Source organism: Sus scrofa, chromosome 2 (assembly GCF_054392235.1).
Source record: "Sus scrofa isolate SSC_HxYL_T2T_F1_AM1 chromosome 2, Sscrofa_HxYL_maternal_Yorkshire_Landrace_v2.0, whole genome shotgun sequence".
Taxonomy (NCBI): Eukaryota; Metazoa; Chordata; class Mammalia; order Artiodactyla; family Suidae; genus Sus; species Sus scrofa.
The window spans coordinates 121,793,700-121,816,716 of record NC_139384.1 but is presented as its reverse complement, the minus strand read 5'-3'; the positions used below and the strand labels follow the sequence as shown (position 1 = coordinate 121,816,716).

At 32.7% G+C, this 23,017-nt stretch overlaps 1 long non-coding RNA gene across 2 annotated transcripts in view; it reads left to right on the top strand.

Annotated features, from left to right (window-relative positions):
* Window positions 1-8,814, top strand: part of LOC146405666 (uncharacterized) — a 435,623-nt gene extending 426,809 nt beyond the window's left edge. Inside the window, exon 4 of one of the 2 annotated variants that reach the window (XR_014838470.1) lies at window positions 5,927-8,814. This is a non-coding gene — a long non-coding RNA (uncharacterized LOC146405666). The remainder of the gene's footprint in view (window positions 1-5,926) is intronic. The other variant, XR_014838469.1, reaches the window with a different exon arrangement.
* Window positions 8,815-23,017: the final 14,203 nt, after the last annotated feature.

The window sequence follows — 23,017 nt, the reverse complement described above, 5'->3', positions numbered from 1 at the left end:
GCACATAGTAAATATTCCAAAGGTGTTCATTATATAATTCAAAAATGTAGAATTTGAGAAAGGATTATCAAAATATCAACTTGGGCTTGGCTTTTGTGGAATTATACTTTCAACTGACATACTCAATGGGGAAAGCTATGTGCACATAGGTAGAAATCTTGGAAATTGCTGACCATCTATATATATTTGTGATAAATCATAATTGGAGACAAAGCTAGGGGGGCAGAATGGGAGTCTGCCCGTGGAGCACCTGAAAACCATAATCAGAAGGATACTTTATAATCCATAGGTGATAATAGCCACTGAAGGTTTAAAAAAAAATGCCTCTCATTTTCAGAGGGACCTGAAATCAAGGAAAAGTTAGGGTGTGGAAACTAGGTGAGTATAGGCAAAGAAAGTGTTATAATAAAGACATGTGGAGAGCTCCACTGACAGGGATACTTCAAGAGTCTCCTTAGAGGAATACACTTATAGGATGATCTTAATTCAATGAAGGAATGGGATTATGAGTCTAATACAACAGTTTTTATTCAAATCAGTCCCTTTCTTTGCCTTCTGGATGTGGGTTTTAGTCCTATGAAATAAAAAGCATACATTTTTAAAAAAATACAAAGTAGTTTTATTAAATTCTTAAAGTATATTATGACATAGATGTTATTATGTTGAGAATTCTTATTTACAGACCACTACACAGCTTGAGCTTCCTGAAATGCTAAACATTGCCATAATCAGAGAAAAATTAGAATTGTCAAAATGGTTTTGTGAATTACTATACATTTCTGAAAGGACAGTATATAAGACTATACTGTATATCCTGTGGACCACCAAAATAATTAGGGTATCTTTTAGGGGGCTAAAGTGCTAAAGTTTCAGCAAATGGAGAGAACTAAAGTCAGTAATGTTGACATAAAATCCAGTTTGACCATTCTGCCCACTGGACCCAACAGGAGTTTTCACTCTCATTTAAGGTAAATTTGAAATTCTTATAATGTCCTACAAGGCCCTATGTCAACGTCCTATGGCCTCCCTATTTACTTTCTGCTGAAGGTAGAGAAGTTTGGGAGAAAGTGCTTCAGGAGATGAAATGAATTGAGTTTGTTGTACTGTTTTCACTATTCTGATGACTATATATATATATATATGTATATATATATATATGAAATCTCCAAAATGCTATTTATATATATATATAATCTCCAAAATGCTAATTATATAATTTCAGTGATTCCACATATGAGTTAAATGCTTTTATATTTGCATTTAAAACTGCTGTTGAACAACTAAAGTTAATCATTAAAACTAATGCTAATAGTTTAGAAGTTTCATTTTTCTTCACTCAGGACTATATTAAAAAGTAAGCTAAAAAGCACCATAACAATTCGAAAGAAATACTGTAGAATAAAGGAAAAAGATTTATATTGCAGGATTCTTAACAGTACTTTTTTCCTGCTTTTATAAACCAGGGATCCCACATTTTCATTTCGCATTGGGCACCACAAATTACGTAGCCAGCCCTACCTATTCCTTTCCAATTACCTCACTCTTACGTTTTTTTTTAACATGTTAAGAATTTCTCTAATTGTAAGTTCTTTTATTTACTCTTGCCTCTACCTGGCAAGCTCTCTTTTCAAATGTCCATGGCAGTCTTCTCATTTCCTTCATGTTATTTCTTCCAATAAAATGTTCCCATTAAAGCACTATACACTCCCTATACACTCTGTTTAAAGTGTAATCTGTCCCAGCAAATGAAGTTTCAATTCTTTTTTTCTCAGAAATGTAAGGTACTTATCACTTTCTAAGTATGCATTTTACTTAATTAATTTGCTTATTGTCTATCTGCCCCATTTGTTGAGAAATGGAATATAATACTAACCAGAAAGAAAGGTCTAGGGGATACAGGGTAAATTAGTTATGATTTTTCCCTTTAGAAAACATCATTTTAAGCAAATGGAAAATTTTTGGCCTCTTGCTGTTTGAGTTAATATTCAAAATGAGATTAAACTTGGTTGTCAAATGGGATCTTAGTCTTAATGTAAAATTTTAATTTTTTTGACAAGAGAATAGATTCATATGCTACTTGTGTAATAAAATTTAATTAAGACGTAAAAGTTAAGGTTATAGTTTATTTAATTTTAAATCTTTAACCAGTTTAAAGTGTTTCATCTAACTTTTTATTTTTTACTTGAAATTAGCAAGCAGTAAGCTTCCCGGATGGCAAATGGCAGGTGTTCACTGTAATTTAACAAAGCAGGTGTCAAATATTGTTTACTGGGGCTAACTGCTACTCCTTCTGGAAAGCTCTCTACTTTGGGGTTTCTCCTAATTAAAAATATCTAACCATCACCTGTCAACTTTGTCTCAATGGGAGAGTAAAACCTTCAGGGAACATGATTTGAGCAATCTTTCAGATAAAGAAAGGTGGGGAAATATTGCCATTAATTATTTAGAGATCATTATTTCTCTATTGTCAAAATTATAGCTGCATAGTATAAATAACTCCTTGTGGAAAAATAACATACAGACTCTGAGATTGGTACAATCTGATAAGTAAATTAAATCCCAAAGAAGATGAATAAAAGAGAGGCAAAAATGCAATATTAGATTATAAATTTCATGTGTCTTGCATTATTCTGTTTCCTATAAAACATCAAATACACACAACCCATGTATTCTGAGAATATCCCAAAGAGACATATAGAGGTCAAGTGAGTAACCTAATAAATGATATGCTTTCACGATAGAGGTTTTCCTAATGTTCTAACTATAAAACTAATTTCCATGGAATGTACCTGTGTGGTTCCCAGCTCATGCAGCATAGCAACTGTGGTATTTTAAAGACTTTATTCATACCTTGATTTACGTTGCAAGGATAGAATATGGGAGGTTTCTTGTTTAATTGTCTGAAAGATATATTTATAAAAGAAGTTTGCATATATTTATTAGCCATAAAGTTGTTTTTATTTTTACCTCAGCATATTTGTTTGAATGTTGCACAAACATGCAGCTATATTTTTCTACACTAACTTAAATATAGCCTTCAATTGTCGAGTTCTATAGATATCGAGAAATATATATTAGGTTGGACCATAAAAACCTGATGAGATAAACACTGGCAATTCATTCCTTAACCTAATATACCCCTACTAGGGTTATCTGAATATCAATTTTTCAAGTGAGCTTGAATTTTTTGAAAAAATTGTTCTTGGTGAGCTATCTACCTATAATAATGTATATAGGGAAATGAATGAATAAACATATCTGAATGAATGTGTTCTAAAGCAAATAGGTAAAGTTAATAAAACTTATTTTCTTTCAAGTCAGTTAGGTTTGAACTGTGAATATGTATTTAATCAACCCACATTATATATTTTTCATGATTTTATAGATTTGAGACTTAAGTTTTCTGGTTGTAAGTGATAGCAGCAGAAATCAAACACACAAATAGCACATGCACACACACCTGCATTCAAAAATTGCCATCACAATGGTTTAAACACCTAAATATAAGACATGGCACCATTAAACTCTTAGGACATAAGAAAAACATTATTAAACATAAATTGTAGCAGTATCTTTTTAGATCAGTCTCCCAAGGCAAAAGAAATAAAAGCAAAAATAAACAAATAGGACCTAATCAAATTTAAAAGATATCACATAGTAAAGGAAACCATCAACAAAATGAAAAGACAACCTACATAATGGGAGAAAATGTTTGCAGACAATGCAACCAATGAAAGGTTAATATCCAAAATATATAGGCAGCATATATGACTCAATATCAAAAAAATACAATCAACAAATGAGCAAAAGACATAAATAGACATTTCTCATAAGAAGGCATGCAGATGGCCAAAGGCACATGAAAAGATGCTCAACATCATTAATTATTAGAGAGCTGCAAATTGAAACTACAAGGTATCACATCACAGCAGTTGGAATGGCCATCATCAAAAAAGTCTACAAAACACTGTACAAAACAATATGGAGTTTTCTTAAAAACTTAAAATAGAGCTACCATATGAGCTAGCAATCTCTCTCTGGCATATATCTTGAAAAGATGAAAACTCTAATTTGAAAAAACATGTGCACCCTAGTGTTCATAGCAGCACTATTTGCTATAGCTAAGACATAGAAACAACCCAAAAGTCCACCAACAGATAATTGGTTTAAGATCATGTGATATATATACATATATATCACATGATATATAGAATATATATATAGAATATAGAATAGAATATTACTTTGCCATAAAAAAGAATGAAGCATTGCCATTTGCAGCAACATGGATGGACCTAGGGAATATCATACTTAGTGAAGTCAGCAAGGCAGAGACAAACATATAATATTACATAATGTCACTTACATGTGGAATCTAAAAAATAAAACGAATGAGTCTATGTATAAAACAGAAACAGACTCACAGACAGAAAAAGCGAATTATGGTTACCTAAAGGGGGTTGGAAGGGGGGTAGGATAAATTAGGAGAGGAGATTAACAGATACAAACTACTATACCTAAAGTAGTAAGCATCAAAGACTTACTCTATAATACAGGAAATTATATTCAGTATCTTGTAATAATTTATAGTGGAAAATAATCTGGAAAATATAACTGAATCAGTTTGCTATACACCTGAAATGAATTCAACATTGTAAATACAATATCTTTCATAAAGATAAATAAATAAATAATCCATTGCATTGAAGCTAAGCTCTTAGGGAACATGAATTTTATATCCTCAGCAGTAAGTGAGTATCTATGTATAGTAAATCCCTCAGTGTATTTGAATAGACTTTTGAATTTATTCAAATACTTTTTAGAAATTCATAAAATCATATTTTCTCCCAAATCCCATGAACCTACTAAATGAAATTTTCAAATAAAATAGCATCCAAAAAAGCTATCAGTATGGTTCTGTAAACAAACAATATAATCGGAAAATGTAAGTTCCAGAGCATTAGAACTGTAAAGCAAGTTATTATTTCAATTGGATGTTTAACTCTATACTGTCTTTTATTTCTTAGATTTCTTTCTTTGCAGATGAATTGAAATCTTACAGATTATGGATACTATTACTTTAAAGACACAGGAGTTAATTTTTACAGTGCTCCCTCTGTCCTGCTAGAAGGAGCGGCCTCGATTTCAACTTGACAGTCAAACTTGTCAATGTAATAGGCTTCCTCTAGCTAAAGTTTACTTAGAATTAAGAATTTATGCAGATCAGGAAACAAAAGAGCATACATATCTCGATGACTTCCAGGAACAGCTTCTGGTGTCCCTATCATGCTGAACCAGGACATGTCACAAGAGAGAGGCTGGTTGGATATGAACCAGCTCATGCCGGTGAAGCCATCAGCTTGAGTTCTTCCAGCTGTCATCCCTTGTTGGTCATGAAGCCTCTAATGGGTTTTGCTAGCTCCCATTATCTGATGGGATATCTCAGGTCACACACTCCATAATAAACCATATATACACTGAAGTACAGGTGTTTGGTCCTGTATATAATCTTTGGCAGGCTTTTTAAGTCGTCTTGGATCTGGTGAATTCCTGACAATCATAAAAGTTAATGTGACAAGAAAAATTGACAAAAGGTTACATCCATCCAAAGATGCCTCTGAGGCCACAACAAAGACCTCAAACCAGTTGATAACTCTTATTTTACAGTTATGTAGTGTGGGAAATATGACTATATTTTCCAGTAAGATTTAAAAAAAATTATAATAGATTGTCATTTTATATTTCAGGGTAGTTTATAAAGACCCCAGAGTTTGAGAAAATTAAGTTTTAATTTATTTTCTCTAAAATTAAAGTGATAAAGTTGAAATTCTAGAAAATTGTATCTTCTTTAGTATTATATAATAGCATAATTTTAAAAAATTGTTATTTTTATAGTGCATAATTCATTTTTCTTTTCTTTTTACAGCTGCACCTGAGGCAAGTGAAAGTTCCCAGACTGAATCAGAACTGCAGCTGAGGCCTACACCACAGCCACAGCAACACTGGATCCATGCCACATCTGTGACCTGTGCTGCAGCTTCTGACAACACAGGATCCTTAACTGAGTGAGGCCAGAGATCAAACTTGCATCCTTACAGAGACAATGTTGGATCCCTAACCCACTGAGCCACAATGGAACTCCTGGATAATTCTATTTTTGAAGAATATTCTGATGCACACCCTTCAGCCTCCCTCTTGTGACATGTTCTGGTTCAGTATGACAAATACACCAGAACCTGTGTCTGGAAGTCACAGAATATTTATTTTGCTAATAGGCATGCTCTTTTGTTTCCTGATCTGAATATCATGTATCTTTATAACAAAAGAAAATTATAAAAAGGAAATAACTGTAAGTCATATTGTATATGTAGTTTCTTCTCATATATCTGCAGAAAATTTAGTCGACTGAATTACCTTCAAAATGGATTTTCACATGAAAGTGCTCATTTTAGGATCTTTATTGACAAATTTCCATTGATTAATATTGACGGTATACTTCAGGGCTATCGCTGTTATTGACTCAGAGCAAGCCCGTTTGTTTTCAAAATGAAGAAGTCAACTTTGTGTGTTAAATTGTATTTTACATATTTTTTCTAAAATGTATAATATTATCAAAATGAAACATATTCATTTGCGTAAGTGAGCTTGATAGGAAGAGTATTGTTTTTTCTCTCACTTGAATTAAAATATCAGTAATAAAAATAATTTGTTTCAAATCATTTTATAGATTTGGGTAGACTGAGATTTCTAGATAGAGTTTACTATACTAATAGAAAAGTATAGCCATTTTAGAATTCTGCTGATTACCAAGGTGCCACCTTGGCATTTACTAATCAAAGATTCAGGTTAGAGAAAGAATCTTATATTCACATATTTAGGCAAGTGATGAATCAGTTTTTTTTTTTTTTTCCCATGAATCAAGAGTAGAGGGCACTTAACATCTTCCTGTCCCACAGGCAACTCTCCAGTGCTGCTAACTTTTGTATTACACACAAACTGGAAGAGTTTAGTAGCCCTGGAAACTATGGGTCTCATTAGCTTGTTGAGTTACTTTTATTCAGGATTACAAATCAGCAATGGGATTGCAAGTGATTGCTTGACTGATAGGACCATTTTTATAAACAGTATCATATCAAAAAGGAACCAAACCATAGATATAAACTCACAAAGAAAATCAATTTGGTTTTAGCAGATTTACATCTGATTTGGTCCACTATAAATTAAAATTAATTTGTTCCTTCAGGTCCAAATAAGAAATGGCTTGTTCTGCTGCTATAATCACAAATAGCATACTATAAATGTCAATAAAATTGTCATATTTTAAAACCGTGAAATTGATCAGGACATACTATCATCAGGTAAATAAACATCCCAGACTTTTGGGTGGGTGAAGCAACAAATATATTATCATATATAATTGGTTCCAGAAAAACTTTTAAATCACAAAATCTATAATTAAAACACATATTTTCTAGAATATTTTTATTGTTATTTGTATTATTTATAAGGATTAACTGACAGTAAAATTCCTAGAGTTTATAAATGTGGATGTTTCAGAAAATAAATAAGAGCACAACTGAATTGTGCATCAATCCAAATGCAGTTATGATGGATTATTAAAGTGAATATTACTGAAACTTCAATCTAAGAAAAAATTCAAAATAGTAGCTTAAGGCTGCTTTTATCTTCCATATAGTTATTTAATTTGAACAAATTCAAAATGAATAAGTGATTCAAGCAAACTGTATGTTAAAAATCACTTTAAGATCCAAAAATCTATTGAACAGATCAATTAGTAACCATATACTGTTCTTTCTAGTAAAATCATAAAGCACTTCGACACAGTGTAAGTAGTTCAATACCAAAGTTTATATATGATTTTATCTTCTTACTACCCACAATACTGGTCTGGTTACTTTATTCACTTTAATGTTAGAACTAGTCACTTGCATCAGCTGATTATAATAAGATTGAGTACTTAGTACTTGACATTAAACAGCCAATCCATTTTATTATAAAGATCCTGCCTTTGGTTCCCCTTATAGCTATTAAAATTTAACTTGTCTTGTAATTTTGGCAATGAGGGATCTGTTTAATCAGTTGTAATAATTTTAAGTGACTGTGTTTGACAAGCAGTACTTTTCTGCTTTCAATTAGTCCCTAATGCAGACAGCCAGATCTGATAATTCAAAAGAGTTTTTTTTTTTTTTTTTTTTTTTTTTAATGTGAGTTATCTGGTTTGTTTTACTACACAGGCCAAGTTAACTGAAAGTTTCCAAAGTTCCATTTCATTCTATGCTGTGCAGACAGAGCATTAATATATTTGATATGCAAAATGATTTCATGGATAAATATGATGAAAATAAGACACTTTACTGTCATATTTATCTTCAGCCCTCAAACAAAACCTGCCCCTCACAAATCTGGTCTCCCATTTTGGTTACCATTGTGATCACTGCCACTTGCCAAGACCTAACTGATGAGCTGACAATTTACAATAGTCCTCCAGATAAAAAAATTCATACTCTTTTTTAAGAAAAGGTAATATGAAGTTCCCATCTTGGCGCAGCGGAAATGAATCCAGCTAGGAACCATGAGGTTGTGGGTTCACTCCCTGGCCTCACTCAGTGGGTTAAGGATCTGGCGTTGCTGTGAGCTATGGTATAGGTCACAGACACGGCTCGAATCCTGCATTGCTTTGGCTGTGTCATAGGCCAGTAGCTACCGCTCCCATTAGACCCCTAGCCTGGGAACCTCCATATGCTGTGGGTGTGACCCTGAAAAGACAAAAAAAAAATAAAAATAATAAAAAAAGATAATATGGAGAAATTACCATCTTTGGAATGCATACTCAAATATTTAGAATCAATTTGTTTGTTCAGGTGACATATTTCCTAGTTTGGAACCTCCAGTGTGATTATTAGGTGATCCTTCCAGATTATTTATACATTTCTATGGATATTTAATTGACAATGTCACTTTTATTACATATTTTTCACCTGCTAGTACAAATACTACTTACTACTCAGAGTTTTTTAAATGCATGTTACATAATAATTCATCTTTTTCCTTCCAGATAAGTTGGAATTGCCATGGATCCCCTTATCTTTATGAAGCTCCTTCATATCTTTATTGGCATTTAGAAACTATATGCAACAATATGTTAATACAACTTTATTGGCAATTAGAAACCATATATTTACTTTGGGGGGTTAAGTGGCATATGCCATAATGAGAAATTGGTGAAAAATACAGGATCAAATTTTATGACTTTATAATACTGATTTTCATTTGTATGAATGAATATTCAGATGAACTAACTGCAGCTAAATTTTATTTATTTTCTTAAAATAAGACACAATTTGGCACTCCATTGGAAAGAGGCTAGAAAATTTAATCTTACAAATGTGGTCAGGCTCTTTTCCCATTTGATGAGATTATATGGGAATTCTGGGAGGTCCAAAAAACAGAGTGAAGTAATTGTTTTGAGCAGTCAGTCCATACTGGTTACTGCTCAAGTGGTTCTTGACCTTGACCTGTGTACAATCCTGCCTGATTCTCAAGTCAGCAACTATTCTCTTTTGCTTTACCATAAAAGTGATCCACTATCCCAATCTCAGCCATCACATTTTCCACGCAGGACCACTGAATTTTCTAGCCTGCTATAGGGAATACACATCAAATTCTGAGAGAGTTCTCCTAAAGAGAACTTTTCATTATATTTCAAGTGAAAAGTGGATTCTCTAGTTGAGATGGACAGGGCGATGAGAAGGTGGAGCTCAGGATCCATCAGTAGCTTTTGTCAATACAATTTTCTATAAATATACATCTTTGAATATTATTTTTACCATATGTTTTAATGGGAATCAATCACCTAATGATGACTTTGCCTTATTTTGAAAAATTTCAAGGGTGAGTTAGCATACATTTCACTTTGTATTAGCTAAATATCAGTTAGAATTCCCATTTTACTATTATGGGCTCCAGTTTCTCCATCTGTAAAAATAGCATATTTTAAACATCCTATTTGGAAAATGACTTCTTAGGTTATCGTGACAATTAAATAAATTATTTCCTGCATAGAAAATATGGTTGTTTTAATAAAAATGGATTTTTGTTTCTCTAAACATGGTGAAGTATTCCTGATATACATAGAAATGGTTAAGTGGCTGGGAAGAGAGATTGGACACAGCCAGCTACACTGGCTTATAATTCTGCAACCCTTTCTGTATTTCCTTTCTATCTTTTCCATTCTTTTAACTACAGGTACTGGCCTCTATATTGTAATACAGATTTTTAAACTTATGTTAATTTGTATCTGTGCCTTAGCAACAAAAACCTGATTTTTGTCTCTGATACCTTCAGTTTTAATGTTGTAGAATAGAGACTCTAAATATTTGAGCTTTTTTATCTGACAAAATTTTAATTAATTAGGATCCATCTATCTTATTTCAGATAAAGAATTTAATTTGATGTAGCAGGCATTCTTAGTTGTGTACATGGTCTATTTTATTATTGTTCAGAATAATTGTTGCTTGCTTCTTAGGGAATTATAATTCCTTATGCCAATGACATCTGACTAGCTCTAGCCAAAAAAATGGGGAGAAAAAGGAGTGTGTCTCACTCAAACATAAGCACACTAAATTACTAATTTTAGCATATATTCTGGTTAATATTTTACACACTCATATACACATAAAATCACACGGATTACACAATAAATTATGTTTTATAAAACAGACTAGAAATTTCTGGATTCAGAAAGAGAAATGAAGCCAGTGTGTAAAAATCTCATTCAGAAAAAAATCTGATGAAGTTAAAATACGAACATGAGAAATAAAAAATAGACTAAATAAAATACCAAGAACTTTAAAACTAAAGAAAGGTAATAATATCATAAAATATACTTAAAGCAATGTTCTCTATTGAAAAAATAGAAATAACTACAGAAATCAAGAGAATTTGATTGAAAAAACAGAAATAACTTCAGAAATTAGGGCAGTGCTGGGAAAAGAAATAATTTGCGTGGAACAACTATCCAAGATCTCATTGATACCTTTCATTGGTCTTCTGAGTAAAGTAGGAAGCCCCCCAAATAGGGATAGAATTATCTCTGAGAACTATTGACTTAACAAGAAAAAAAAAAAAAAAAAGAAATGGCCATGGATCTTTTTTTTTTTTTTTAATTTTAATGAAGCAATAGAGGGGAGGAACCAAAAAATAATAATGATTACACTAACCTATTTATTTAACAAAAAAGGAGGTAGGTGATTTGTTAACTTTTGAATAGGGTGTATAAAATTATATAAGACCTCTGTCCTCAACCTAACACAAAGAACAAGGCAGAGATGAGGCAAAATCAGCTTTGACTCCTAGCCTGGGAACCACAGATGTGACCCTAAAAAGCAAAACAAGCAAGCAAACAAACAAAAAACCCAAATCAATGTATGTAAATTCCATTTTCTGTACAAACTTACCTGCAGTTCAAATTTTAACATCTTGCTGAATTTGTCATTTTTAGAGAACTGATTTGTGATGCTAACGTCATTATGTAGCAAGTCCCTACATTTGTTGTCTCAGCTTCTGGGATTTCTATTCTGCTTTATTAATCTATTTTTCTACTACTGTTATAGTTACTGAACAACTGCATGTTGTTTTTAACACTAACTTCACAAAATAACTTGATATTTTTTAGACTTCTCTCCACTGTTGAGAGACTCAGAATCTCTTGAAATATATTTTTTTTCTAATCCCAAATAAATGTGTTCACTAGAAATTATTTATTTTCATAGGCATTCACATACATTGGCCAAGATTTCCAAAACACTGTTGAATAGCATTGATAATGGACACCTTGCTTTGTTACTGATTTTAGTTTTCTGTTTTAAAAGTTTGCAATTTTGTGTGATGTTTGTACTAAACTTTTGGTAGATAGAGTTTGACAGATTAAGAAAATTTACTCCTACTTTTATTGAGTTTGCTTGTTTTATTTTTGTTGTTCATTTTATCATGTGTGGGTGTGAAATTGTCAAAATGCTTTTTTATATGTTTAAGGATATCTAAGCAAATAAGAGGGAAAATGGCTAAAAAGTTGACTTATACCATCAAATTTTCTAATATTGAACAATTTTAATGTGTCTAGCATACCCTCTCTGGTCTTTTGTTCTAGTTTCAATTGTCCTTTATTTGTTTATTTATTTATTTTTGGCTTTTGTGTTAATTGTTTGGATTAGATTCAATTTTATTATTCAGTATCTTTTTTCCTGCTATGTAATCAAGATTTTCTTCATACAATAAAATAAATTAGCCCAAATTTTCTCTTATGTATTCCTTGAACCAGTTTATATTTTAGACAGAATCTATTTCATGAATATTTGGTATGTTGTATATGTAAAACAATATAAACATGGTGCTTTTGGGTGTAGGATTTTTTTTTTAACTTCTTTCATTTCTTTACTCTTCATTAGTTATGCCATAATTTTAAATATGTATAAATACAGTCTACTGTATGTACTGTATTTTAATTATGATTATTGTTGAAAAAATTTAGTTTAAAATGTTAAATATTTATAAAAATTGTTATTATGAATATTCAGTTAAAATAACTGTTCTATTCAAGATAACTAATTTATGACAAATTCCAGAAATTTTAAGTATATAATATTTTAAGATTTTCAATTTATATTACCAAGCTGCCCTCCATAATTTTGCTATTATGGAACCAGAATGTATTTGGGTGCTTTATTTTTGAAGCAACTAAGCTGAAAAAATTTTAGTTGTTTCCCTTATGATTCTGTACTGGGAATTTAAAAGAGGTCAGGATATTTGAGCAAGTTAGCTACCACACATTTTGACACTAAATATAGAAATTTAGGATTGTTCAGTGGAGAAAACATGTTATTAGTCAAGCAGAAACCAGAGTTATTCCATAGAACTAAAAGCAATGAATCCCGATCTCTATTCCATAGTACGCAGGGACTTTACCTAAAACCCTAAGAATGTCAGAACCTGGGGGTATTCAAAGGACATTACATTATACATTTAAACAATAGGAATTCTGAGAAGTATTTGTGTAGAGCAATTTCCAGGAAGACAAGATGCCATCTAGTCAAGTAGACAGTAATTTAAAGAGTGATTATTAAGACATTGCTATAAATTTCTATATACTAAATACCAGTTTCATAACATACATTTAGTGTGCTTTCAAAGTTAAGTGTTTTATATCAATATTATGTGTAATAGAGTTAATTTATTTATCAAAATCAGGAGTTGGAAAATTATGTTTTATGAGCTGAATCAGACCCACAACCTGTTTTCATACTACTCATAAGCTAAGAATGTTTTTTATCTTTGAAAAAAAATAAGAATAATATTTTATTCCATGTAAAGTTATCTTAAATTCAAATTCAGTGTCCATAAATGAAGTTTTACTGGGACACAGTCACTCATTTGTTCATTTGTTATATACTTTTTATGGTTGTTCTAAAACTAATAGGATAGTTGGGATCGAGACAATATAGCCCACAAAGCTCAGCTATACAATTTGACCCTTTACAGAAAAATGTGCAGACCCCTGTTCAAATCTAAAGACATAATTTGGATTTCTTTTCATATTTGGTAAATGGTTTTCTTTTTTTTTTGAACTTTCTCTTTCCTTTATCCCAAATTTTGTCTTGCTCTTGATTATTTAAATGTCAATGTTATTCCTCATACTTTTTTTTTTTTTTTTTTTTAAGCTTTTTAGGGCCTGCGGCATATAGAGGTTCCCAGGCTAGTGGGGGTGGAATCGGAGCTACAGCTGCTGGCCTACACCACAGCCATAGATAGCAACATCAGATCAGAGCTGCATCTGCAACTTACATCACAGCTCATGGCAATGCCAGATCCTTAACCCACTGAATAAGGCCAGGGATTGAACATGCAACCTCATGGTTGCTAATCTGAGCAAGGCCAGGGATTGAACATGCAACCTCATGGTTCCTAATCAGATTTGTTTGCACTGCACCCTGGCAAAAACTCCCCCCGATAATTTTTTTTTTTTTTTGGCCTGGAAATTCATCAACTAACATCCAGATATTTGCAGTGTACCGTAAAATTGAAATTCATTTTATTGATGTTTGAATTTGTTCTTGAATTGTTTTAAAAACGTCTATAACATCACTCATGTATATTATTAACCACCTTGAATATATATAACTTTTTTATAATCATACATATTTATGTTCAATATTATTAAGAACATATTTTATGTATGTATGTATATGCATGTATATATGTATACATATTTACTGATTTTTTTTGTTTGTTTTATTCCACTCTATAACATGCTTCTATGCTATCAGAAGAATGCATCTTTGTGAGGTTTTGGTTTGTTTTACTTTGCATATCTGAGAATGACTTACTGTTACAATCACAAGTAAACATCAGTTTGGACTGGAGACTATTTTTGGATCATGCACTTCATTTTAAAAGCTACCCTCTGTATTGTTTTAGTTCATAAATTGGAGACAACATAGATGTTTTTTTCTTCTTAAGGCCATACCTGTGGCATATGGAAGTTTCTAGGCAAGGGGTCAAATTGGAGCTGCAGCTGCTCGCCTATACCACAGCAGCAGTATGGGATCTGAGCCTCATCTGCCGCCTATGCTGCAGCTTGCTGCAGTGCCAATCCTTGACCCACTGAGTAGGCTAGGGATTGAACATGCACCCCCAGGGACACTATGTCAGGTTCTTAACCCACTGAGCCACAATGGGAACTACAAAACAACCTAGATTTTTGAAGCCAATGAACTTCTCCTTATAAGTTTTGATGATTCCTTTTTTTTTTTTTTTTTTTTTTTTTGGTCTTTTGTCTTTTTAGGGCTGCTCCTGCAGCACATGGTAGTTCCTAGGCTCGGGGTCATTAATCGGAGCTGCTGCTGCCGGCCTATGCCAGAGCCACAGCAACACCAGATCCGAGCCACGTCTGCAACCTACACCACAGCTCACAGCAACGCCGGCTCCTTAACCCACTGAAGGAGGCCTGGGATTGAACCACACAACCTCATGGTTCCTAGTCAGGTTCGTTTCCACTGCACCATGATGGGAACTCCTCATTTTCACTTTATAAATGTAATATAACTGATTTTGGTAATAGTTTGTCTTTGTTTTCTTTACATGGTATAAATGCAGATTCCTATTACTTCTAGTTATTTGACCTAAATTTTTATGAAGTATTTTTTGGCCTCACTCATAGCATGTGGAAATTCCCAGGATGGTGATGGAACCCGCACCAGAGCAGCAACTCGAGCCACAGCAATGGCTTTGAACCCTTAACCCACTAGGCCACCAGAGAACATCTCTATGAAGCACTTTTAATTTAATTTATATTGATTTTCTTGAGTTTATCTTCTAGCTACAAAAACAAAATTAATGTTGAACTACTACATTCTATATTCCATGTCTGCTCTTCCTTCCCAATCTATTCACCACCCTGGTCATTTCTTTGAATTCTATATATTTTTTTATTCTGTATATATATTTTAATTCAGCATATGAGTTTTATCACATAATTATATTCTTATTAATTCTACCAGCTAACACTTTCAGTGATATTTGAATTGTACCGTGGTCAGAATTTAACTCATTTTATCCTAGTATCATAGATTTGACATATTTTCTTTTAAAATCTTTGAGAAGAGGAAAAAAAGTAATTTTATATATTATACATGCATATATAATGTGAAAGATCCATATCTGAAAGAGCTTTGAATAACACAATATATAGGAAAACTTTACACTCCAATAACTACAGAACATTTCAAAATTTAGGTATATCAGTTCAATGTTTATATTTTTAAGGAGACTCTTTCCTACTACATATTGTCCTGGAGCTCATGGCTATGGCTTCCTATACTGCATTTGTTGCATGTGCTTTCGCTCTTCCATAAATTTCCTCCATGAATGCTTTCCATGTTTTGTGCTACTTTTGTTTCCTCTGTAAATTACTTGAAATTCCATGTTTACTAATGATTTTCCTCTACTTCTCTTCATTCTCTAGGATCATTTATTTCCCATTTTATTTCTTAATATTTTCTTGGGATATCATGAGAGAAAATGAACAAATTAGTATAAAGCATTTTTTATAACAACAGTTTCAATGATTCTCTTTTTCATTATGGTTATTAACTTTAGGGTCTAATACATATGCATGTATTTCCCACATATTTTCTCACAATTGATTTACTAGTCATTAATACCATAGTACTCAAAATTCTTAAACAAGTAATTGTTTTGATGCTTGTAAATGAAACGTGGAAAGGAAGGACAGCTGTTCAGAGTACTGAAGTTCCTTCTCTAATCTGATAAGTATCTGGACCTAAACTCTGGTGATCTGGAATGTCTTTCTACTAACCTTCTCTAACTATTTTCCTTTTCATCTCTTACATTGGAGGCCAAAGCCAGTCCTTGATGGAAGCATTTTCTCAGTAGGAGCTAGCTGCATACATCTGGTTTGATTTTATTTGAAGTCAGTGCCATTCTTCTGAAGCCAGCCCCATTTATTTGTTCTGAATTAAACAGTCACACATTATGGTGTCAAAGTTAGGGAAGTAATTTGGATCAATCAATATTTTCTCTTAGGATGGACTTAAAAATAATAAATGGTTTCAGTTCCTATTTTCATGAGAAAATAGAACCTGGGGTTACTAGCATTTTCATTTTTCTTTATTATCCCATAACCTAGTAAGCTCGTTTTTCTTTTATTTTCCTATTTTATTATTTTATAATTATCAGTAATTTTTATTGAGGGGAATATATTTATGTCAGGAATTGTGCTAAGTTCTTTCCACATATTATCTCATACAAATGCCATAAAAGCCTATAAGTTGTTATTAATGTGTCCATTTTAAAAAGAGAGAACTAAGTCTCTTATAGGTTATATACATTATGAAAGTGGACACAACTAGTAAACCACATAGTCAAAAGCAAATCCATATCTATGAATATGAACAAATGTTGTATTACACACCCTTTTTCACTGTGGTAGTAGTAAAGTATAAAAAAAGTACTTTGCCTTAACTTTGGTCCTTCATCTATTTTAAAAGTCTAGTAACCTGTTATAAACATCCTCAGTGTTCACTTCTTCTTCTTTTTTTTTTTTTTTGTCTTTTTGCCGTTTCTTGGGCTGCTTCCGTGGCATATGGAGGTTCCCAGGCTAGGGGTCGAATCGGAGCTGTAGCTGCAGGCCTACGCCAGAACCACAGCAACGCGGGATCCAAGCCACATCTGCGACCTACACCACAGCTCATGGCAATGCCGGATCCTTAACCCACTGAGCAAGGGCAGGGATCGAACCCACAACCTCATGGTTCTTAGTCGGATTCGTTAACCACCGAGCCACGATGGGAACTCCCATTTATTTTCTTAATTGGGTTACACTTTTAAAAACTCAAAAACTGACTTATCCTATTTTTACCACTTTAATAATAAAAATTAAGATACCGCTTTTCACTATAGCAAGATATGTAAAATTCTAGGATAAATGTAGTGTCTAATTCTTAATACAGGAAAAAAAGTAAATACATAAAATCTTCTGTTGAAAGTCCTTTGTGTGCTCTGAGGTTGGAAGTTTGCTGACATACAAAATAGTAAAATAGTACCGTGTTTGCATAACATGACATCTTTGCAAAGAGGGGAGTTCTCTGAGTACTTTTCATTTCGTATTTCTATCTAGATATGACTTAAATACACAGATTTTACACTGCAGGAGAGTTAAGGGTAATTATCCCTGTTTTGTTGATTTTATGTTGTGAAAATTTAAGAATATAAAATGTGTAATATAAAATGAATAATGTAAAACAAGTTATTGCTAATCACTCCATGTAGAACTTATCAAGGAGATTTAGAATAAAATAATTAAAATATGCACAATAGCAAAACAAATTACAAATTAGACCCATCAATGTTTATATGCTGCTACCTTCTAGTTTGTACAAAATGATTTTGGGTAATTTCACACTTTTCTTCTCTTTCCTATAGATTTCTTCACAACATGAATTTATCTCTGATATTAGTGGACCACTTAACCTTTGATTAGTTCAGTGAGTCAATCCAAAGAGAAATTCTTATTTGGCTATATCTGGATGTAACAAATGTAAAAATCCTTCTGAAGAGCTAATGCTGTGACAAAAGACCACAAAATGACTGGCTTAAAACATCAGAAATGTATTGTCTCACAGCTCCAGAGGCTGCAAGTCCAAAATTAATGTGTTGGCTCCCTCTATGTTACCTATAGGGAAGAATCCTTCCTTTCCTTTTCTAGCTTCTGATTGAGCCTGTTAATTCTTCATGTTCTTTGACTTGGAGCTACATTGTTTCAATCTCTGCATCTCTTGTCACACTCTCCCTCTACGTCTGTATCTTCTATGCCATCTTCTCCCTTTAAGTATCTCTTCTTCTTAAAAGGACACTTATGTGGGATTAAGGGCCTACCTTACTTCAATGTGACCCTATTAGATGTTTCTTTTTACTGTCATGTAGTTATATCATTTTTTTCATCAAAATGAAGCTGAAAGAAACACTCATAAAAACATTGAAATGAAAAAATAAAATTGATTATTGTCATAAAGGGATAAGATGTATAGTTGAGAGGATTATATTTCCTAAATGAGTTTTTATGTGTTCAATGGCCTGATAATCAGCATTTATTATTAAATAACATCATTGGAATTCCCGTCGTGGCGCAGTGGTTAATGAATCCGACTGGGAACCATGAGGTTGCGGGTTTGGTCCCTGCCCTTGCTCAGTGGGTTGACGATCTGGCATTGCCGTGAGCTGTGGTGTAGGTTGCAGATGCGGCTCGGGTCCCACGTTGCTGTGGCTCTGGCATGGGTCAGAGGCTACAGCTCCGATTTGACCCCTAGCCTGGGAACCTCCGTATGCTACAGGAGCGGCCCAAGAAACAGAAAAAAGACAAAAAAAATCATTATTAATATATAAAGATTAATATTCTAACATAAATTTCAAATATTAGCCACATTTTTATAAGTACTGTATCAGAATCTATAGTGCAATGGTTGAATAAACATTGATAATTCAAACTCTTTTTGCTTACTCATTTTTCCCTCTGAGCTGTAAAATCATACTACTTATCCACAATTTCCCTTATTATTGTTCTCTATATTAAGATAGTGGAATAGTAAAAAGAAGGAAGTACATGTTGACCAATCAGCCAAAGTAGACATAGTTGGGACCTTAGTTCTGTGATTGACAAAGAAACCAGATCAGAGTTGCCAAAAAGAAGTAAGGCAACCCTACAATAGATTATCTCACAGATTGTACCAACATTGAATAACATAAACTTTACACCAAAGATATAGCAAGGATCTATCACAGTTTAAAGCATTGCAAAAATGAAATAATAAACATGGCTTAAACGTTGAAGCACAGGTGTTCATAACTGTCTGTTGAAAGCAGGCAACCATGGCCAAAGTTAATCCTCCTAACTTTTTCGCTGCCAAGGAGCTTTCAAACTGATCACCTTATTGAGCACCAAAATCACTTTGGGATTTGAAATTCATATGTGGTGCACATACACCCTAATTCTAATTGATGTCAAAATAAGGGCATGATACTTACAAATCTCTTCAAAGTAAGAGAAAACTCATCATAAGGAAATCGTATCTAAGCTAGGGAGCAGAAAGGGAAGGAATATTTCTTTTTTGACACCATCTTAGAAATGGGATTTAGTTCTAACAGAAGTTGTACTTTAGCCTTTTCTAGTTAAACTTAGCAAATAAGAAAGCAACTTTAATGAATTATCTTTCTGTCCTTTCACAAACCAATCAATAGCAACTCCTTCCCTCTAGAGATAATTAAAGTTGATCTAATTAGATTGCCTTCACTTACAAACATCATGTAAATAAAGTTAATTTATTATCACACCTAGTTCACCTATGGGAATTATTAGACTGTAATAATGGGATTATTGTTGCAAATCTTACAACAAACATATACAGATACCTGACATTTTTGTTTGAGGCAGGATTTTTCTTTGTTATGGCTTATAAAACATAAATGTTTGTGGTACCATGTAAATTTGGACAAGCACTAGTTATACTTAGGACATGCAATTTTATTTTTTATACTTTGCTTTTTAGGGCTACACCTGTGGCATATGGAAGTTCCCATGCTAGGGGTTGAATCAGAGCTGCAGTTACTGGCCTATGCCACAGCCACAGTAATGTGGGATCCGAGCAGCATCTGTGACCTACACCACAGCTCACAGCAATGCTGGAAGCTTAACCATCTGAGCAATGCCAGGGATCAAACCTGTGTCCTCATGAATACTAACAAGATTTGTTACCACTGAGCCACAATAACGAACTCCAGGACATTCAATTTTAAATGTTGAGTACAGCTGAAATTTTTCACACAAGGATATTATATGTATGAATGTATTACTGTATGTATGTATTACTTAACCACCTATAAAATGTTCACATTCATATAGTGAAATGTAAAGAATTGTTATCAACATAATCTTACTGTCATAGTCAAAAGCAAAGAAGAATGTAACTTAAAATTGAAATATTTTGTGTGCATTACTTGAAGCTTTCAAGCATTCAACAAACACTGGAGATTTTGTTCCATATTACAATATGCCTGTTTTTAGTTTATGGTAGTGGACTATAATTAATTATGATGGTACAATGCATGGGATATTAATTCAGAGCTTAATTTACATGTGGGCAGATTGTAGCCAAGAGGGTAAGGAAATTTTTTGATGCTGTTATATGAACAGAGTAGAGAATCCCCCAAATCAGTAGAGAGAGTAAAATCAGTTCAAATCAGTCATTATTGAACTGTCATCCTGGTACATGGCATGTACATGTATCACCCGAAATATTTATTTCAAATTGATTCAAATATAACATATGTTTGTAAAATTTCAAATTACCTACATATTTTTTCCCTTGCTCAACATTTTTACTTGTGCCTAAGAACTACCCTCTGGAATATTTTTTTTTCTTGAAATAAAAGTAGAAGCACTTTCAATGAAGGAATTTTGATACAAGGAGCTTGTAAGATTTTTACTTTTATTTCACCCTCATTTGGAAACTGTAGTCAACTATAGTTAACTTTGCATTCTGTATTCTATCTTTTCTGTGGCTTTTGAAAAGTCTTGTTCATCCTACTTTTCACTCCTCTATAAGAAATGTGTCCTTAAAAAAATTAGAATATTGTTTTTAAATATTATTTGATTTTAGCATATTATTTTAATATTTATTGTTTGGTTAATTTGTTTTGTTTATTTGCTTGGAATCTGTCTTCCTCAATCTGAGGAGAGTTAATTTTAATTATTTATGATAAACTCTCAACCTTAATCTCATTGGTTATTGTTTTTGCCATATTTCTCTCTTTAGTCTTTCTGGAACTAGCTAGTCCTTCTAAATTCACTTCTCACTTCTCACTCTGTCCTTACTGGGACCCAAACTTTTCTTCCCCAATCCAATTTTTGAGCTGTTTTAATTCTTTCACTCTGTTTCCACTTTGTGCCCAAGCTAATATTTTACTTAACCTGTCATTTGAGATTTGCATATGAACTATTTCCAGAGGTATATAGCTTCTTTTCAGTTCTTTTTGATCATGTTTTATCATTTCTTTTTTCTTATTAATGTTTATTTCATATTTTATATATAAACTCTTAATATTTACATTTTTGTAAATCTGATTTTTGCAAGTTTTTTTCCCTGCTGTTTCTCATTCAGGTTGGCATAGTTCCTGTATTTCATATTTTTGTACTTATTATTATTCTTTAATTTCAGTTTTTCCCTTTCTTTCTTTTTCTTTCTTTCTTTCTTTCTTTCTTTTTCTTTCTTTCTTTCTTTCTTTCTTTCTTTCTTTCTTTCTTTCTTTCTTTCTTTCTTTCCTTCCTTCCTTCCTTCCTTCCTTCCTTCTTTCTTTCTCTTTCTCAGATATCATGAAGCTTTGACTTTTTTTTTGGAAAAACTCTTTAAACTCTTTTCCAGTTAAGGTTTGCCTTGACTTCTATCAGGGTCCTAGGGACATTGCAAATCTAAGAGTACTTTAAATGAATTTTTCAGCTCTTATTTTCCAAGCCTTACAAGTAGAGTAAATTTCTATATAAGAACCATCTGTGGTTGGAAGCTCTCAAAGGATCCTTGTATTTTTTTTTTAAATTCTCTTTAATTTAAAGCAAAAGTCAAAATAGACAAGTTTCCCACAGCTTCATCTACAGAGTAGATTTCTTACTAGTTCACCACTGAGAGTCTTATGTTTAGATGATTCCAGTTGTATAGAGGGATCTCCAAAAAAACCTTCTACCTTGCCTGGATTCCAGATTGATCTCTTGTTTCTCATGAAAACCCATGTCCTTGGTGGCTGGAGATCAGTAGATGCCACAGTGGACTGCCTGTTTGGTATTTATCTACCTTTCCAAATTTGCTTTTACTATCATTTCTAGACTCCAAAGATTTCTGTTACTCTGGTTGATTTAAGTTTTTTTTTTTTTTTAAAACATTTTAAAATGTGAAACAATTTTAAGTCCTTGGCAGTAAGAGTTTTCTCTGGGCATCTAATTATCCTGCTCATTAAACAGGTACCTCAGGTTTTGTAGACTTCCCTCAGTGTCCATAGGGAATTTGTTCTAAGACATCCCCCCAACTTCCTTGCTTGTGAATATGACAAAATTCCACTGATGTTCAAGTGCCTCATGTAAATATATATATGTATATATATGTGTGTGTGTGTGTATAACCTACACACAACCTCTTGAATGCTTTATATCATCTCTAGAGTACTTATAATACCTAATACAATTAAATACTATGTAAATACTTGCCAGTGCATGGCAAATTCAAGTTTTACTTTTTGAAACTTTGGAATTTACTTTTTTTCAAAAAGTTTTGATCTACAATTCGTTGAATCAGAAAACATCAGACCCGTGGATAAGGAGAGTTGATTGTGTGTCGAAATGAATGTTGCCTTGCCCTAAGCAATATGTATGAATTCTTAA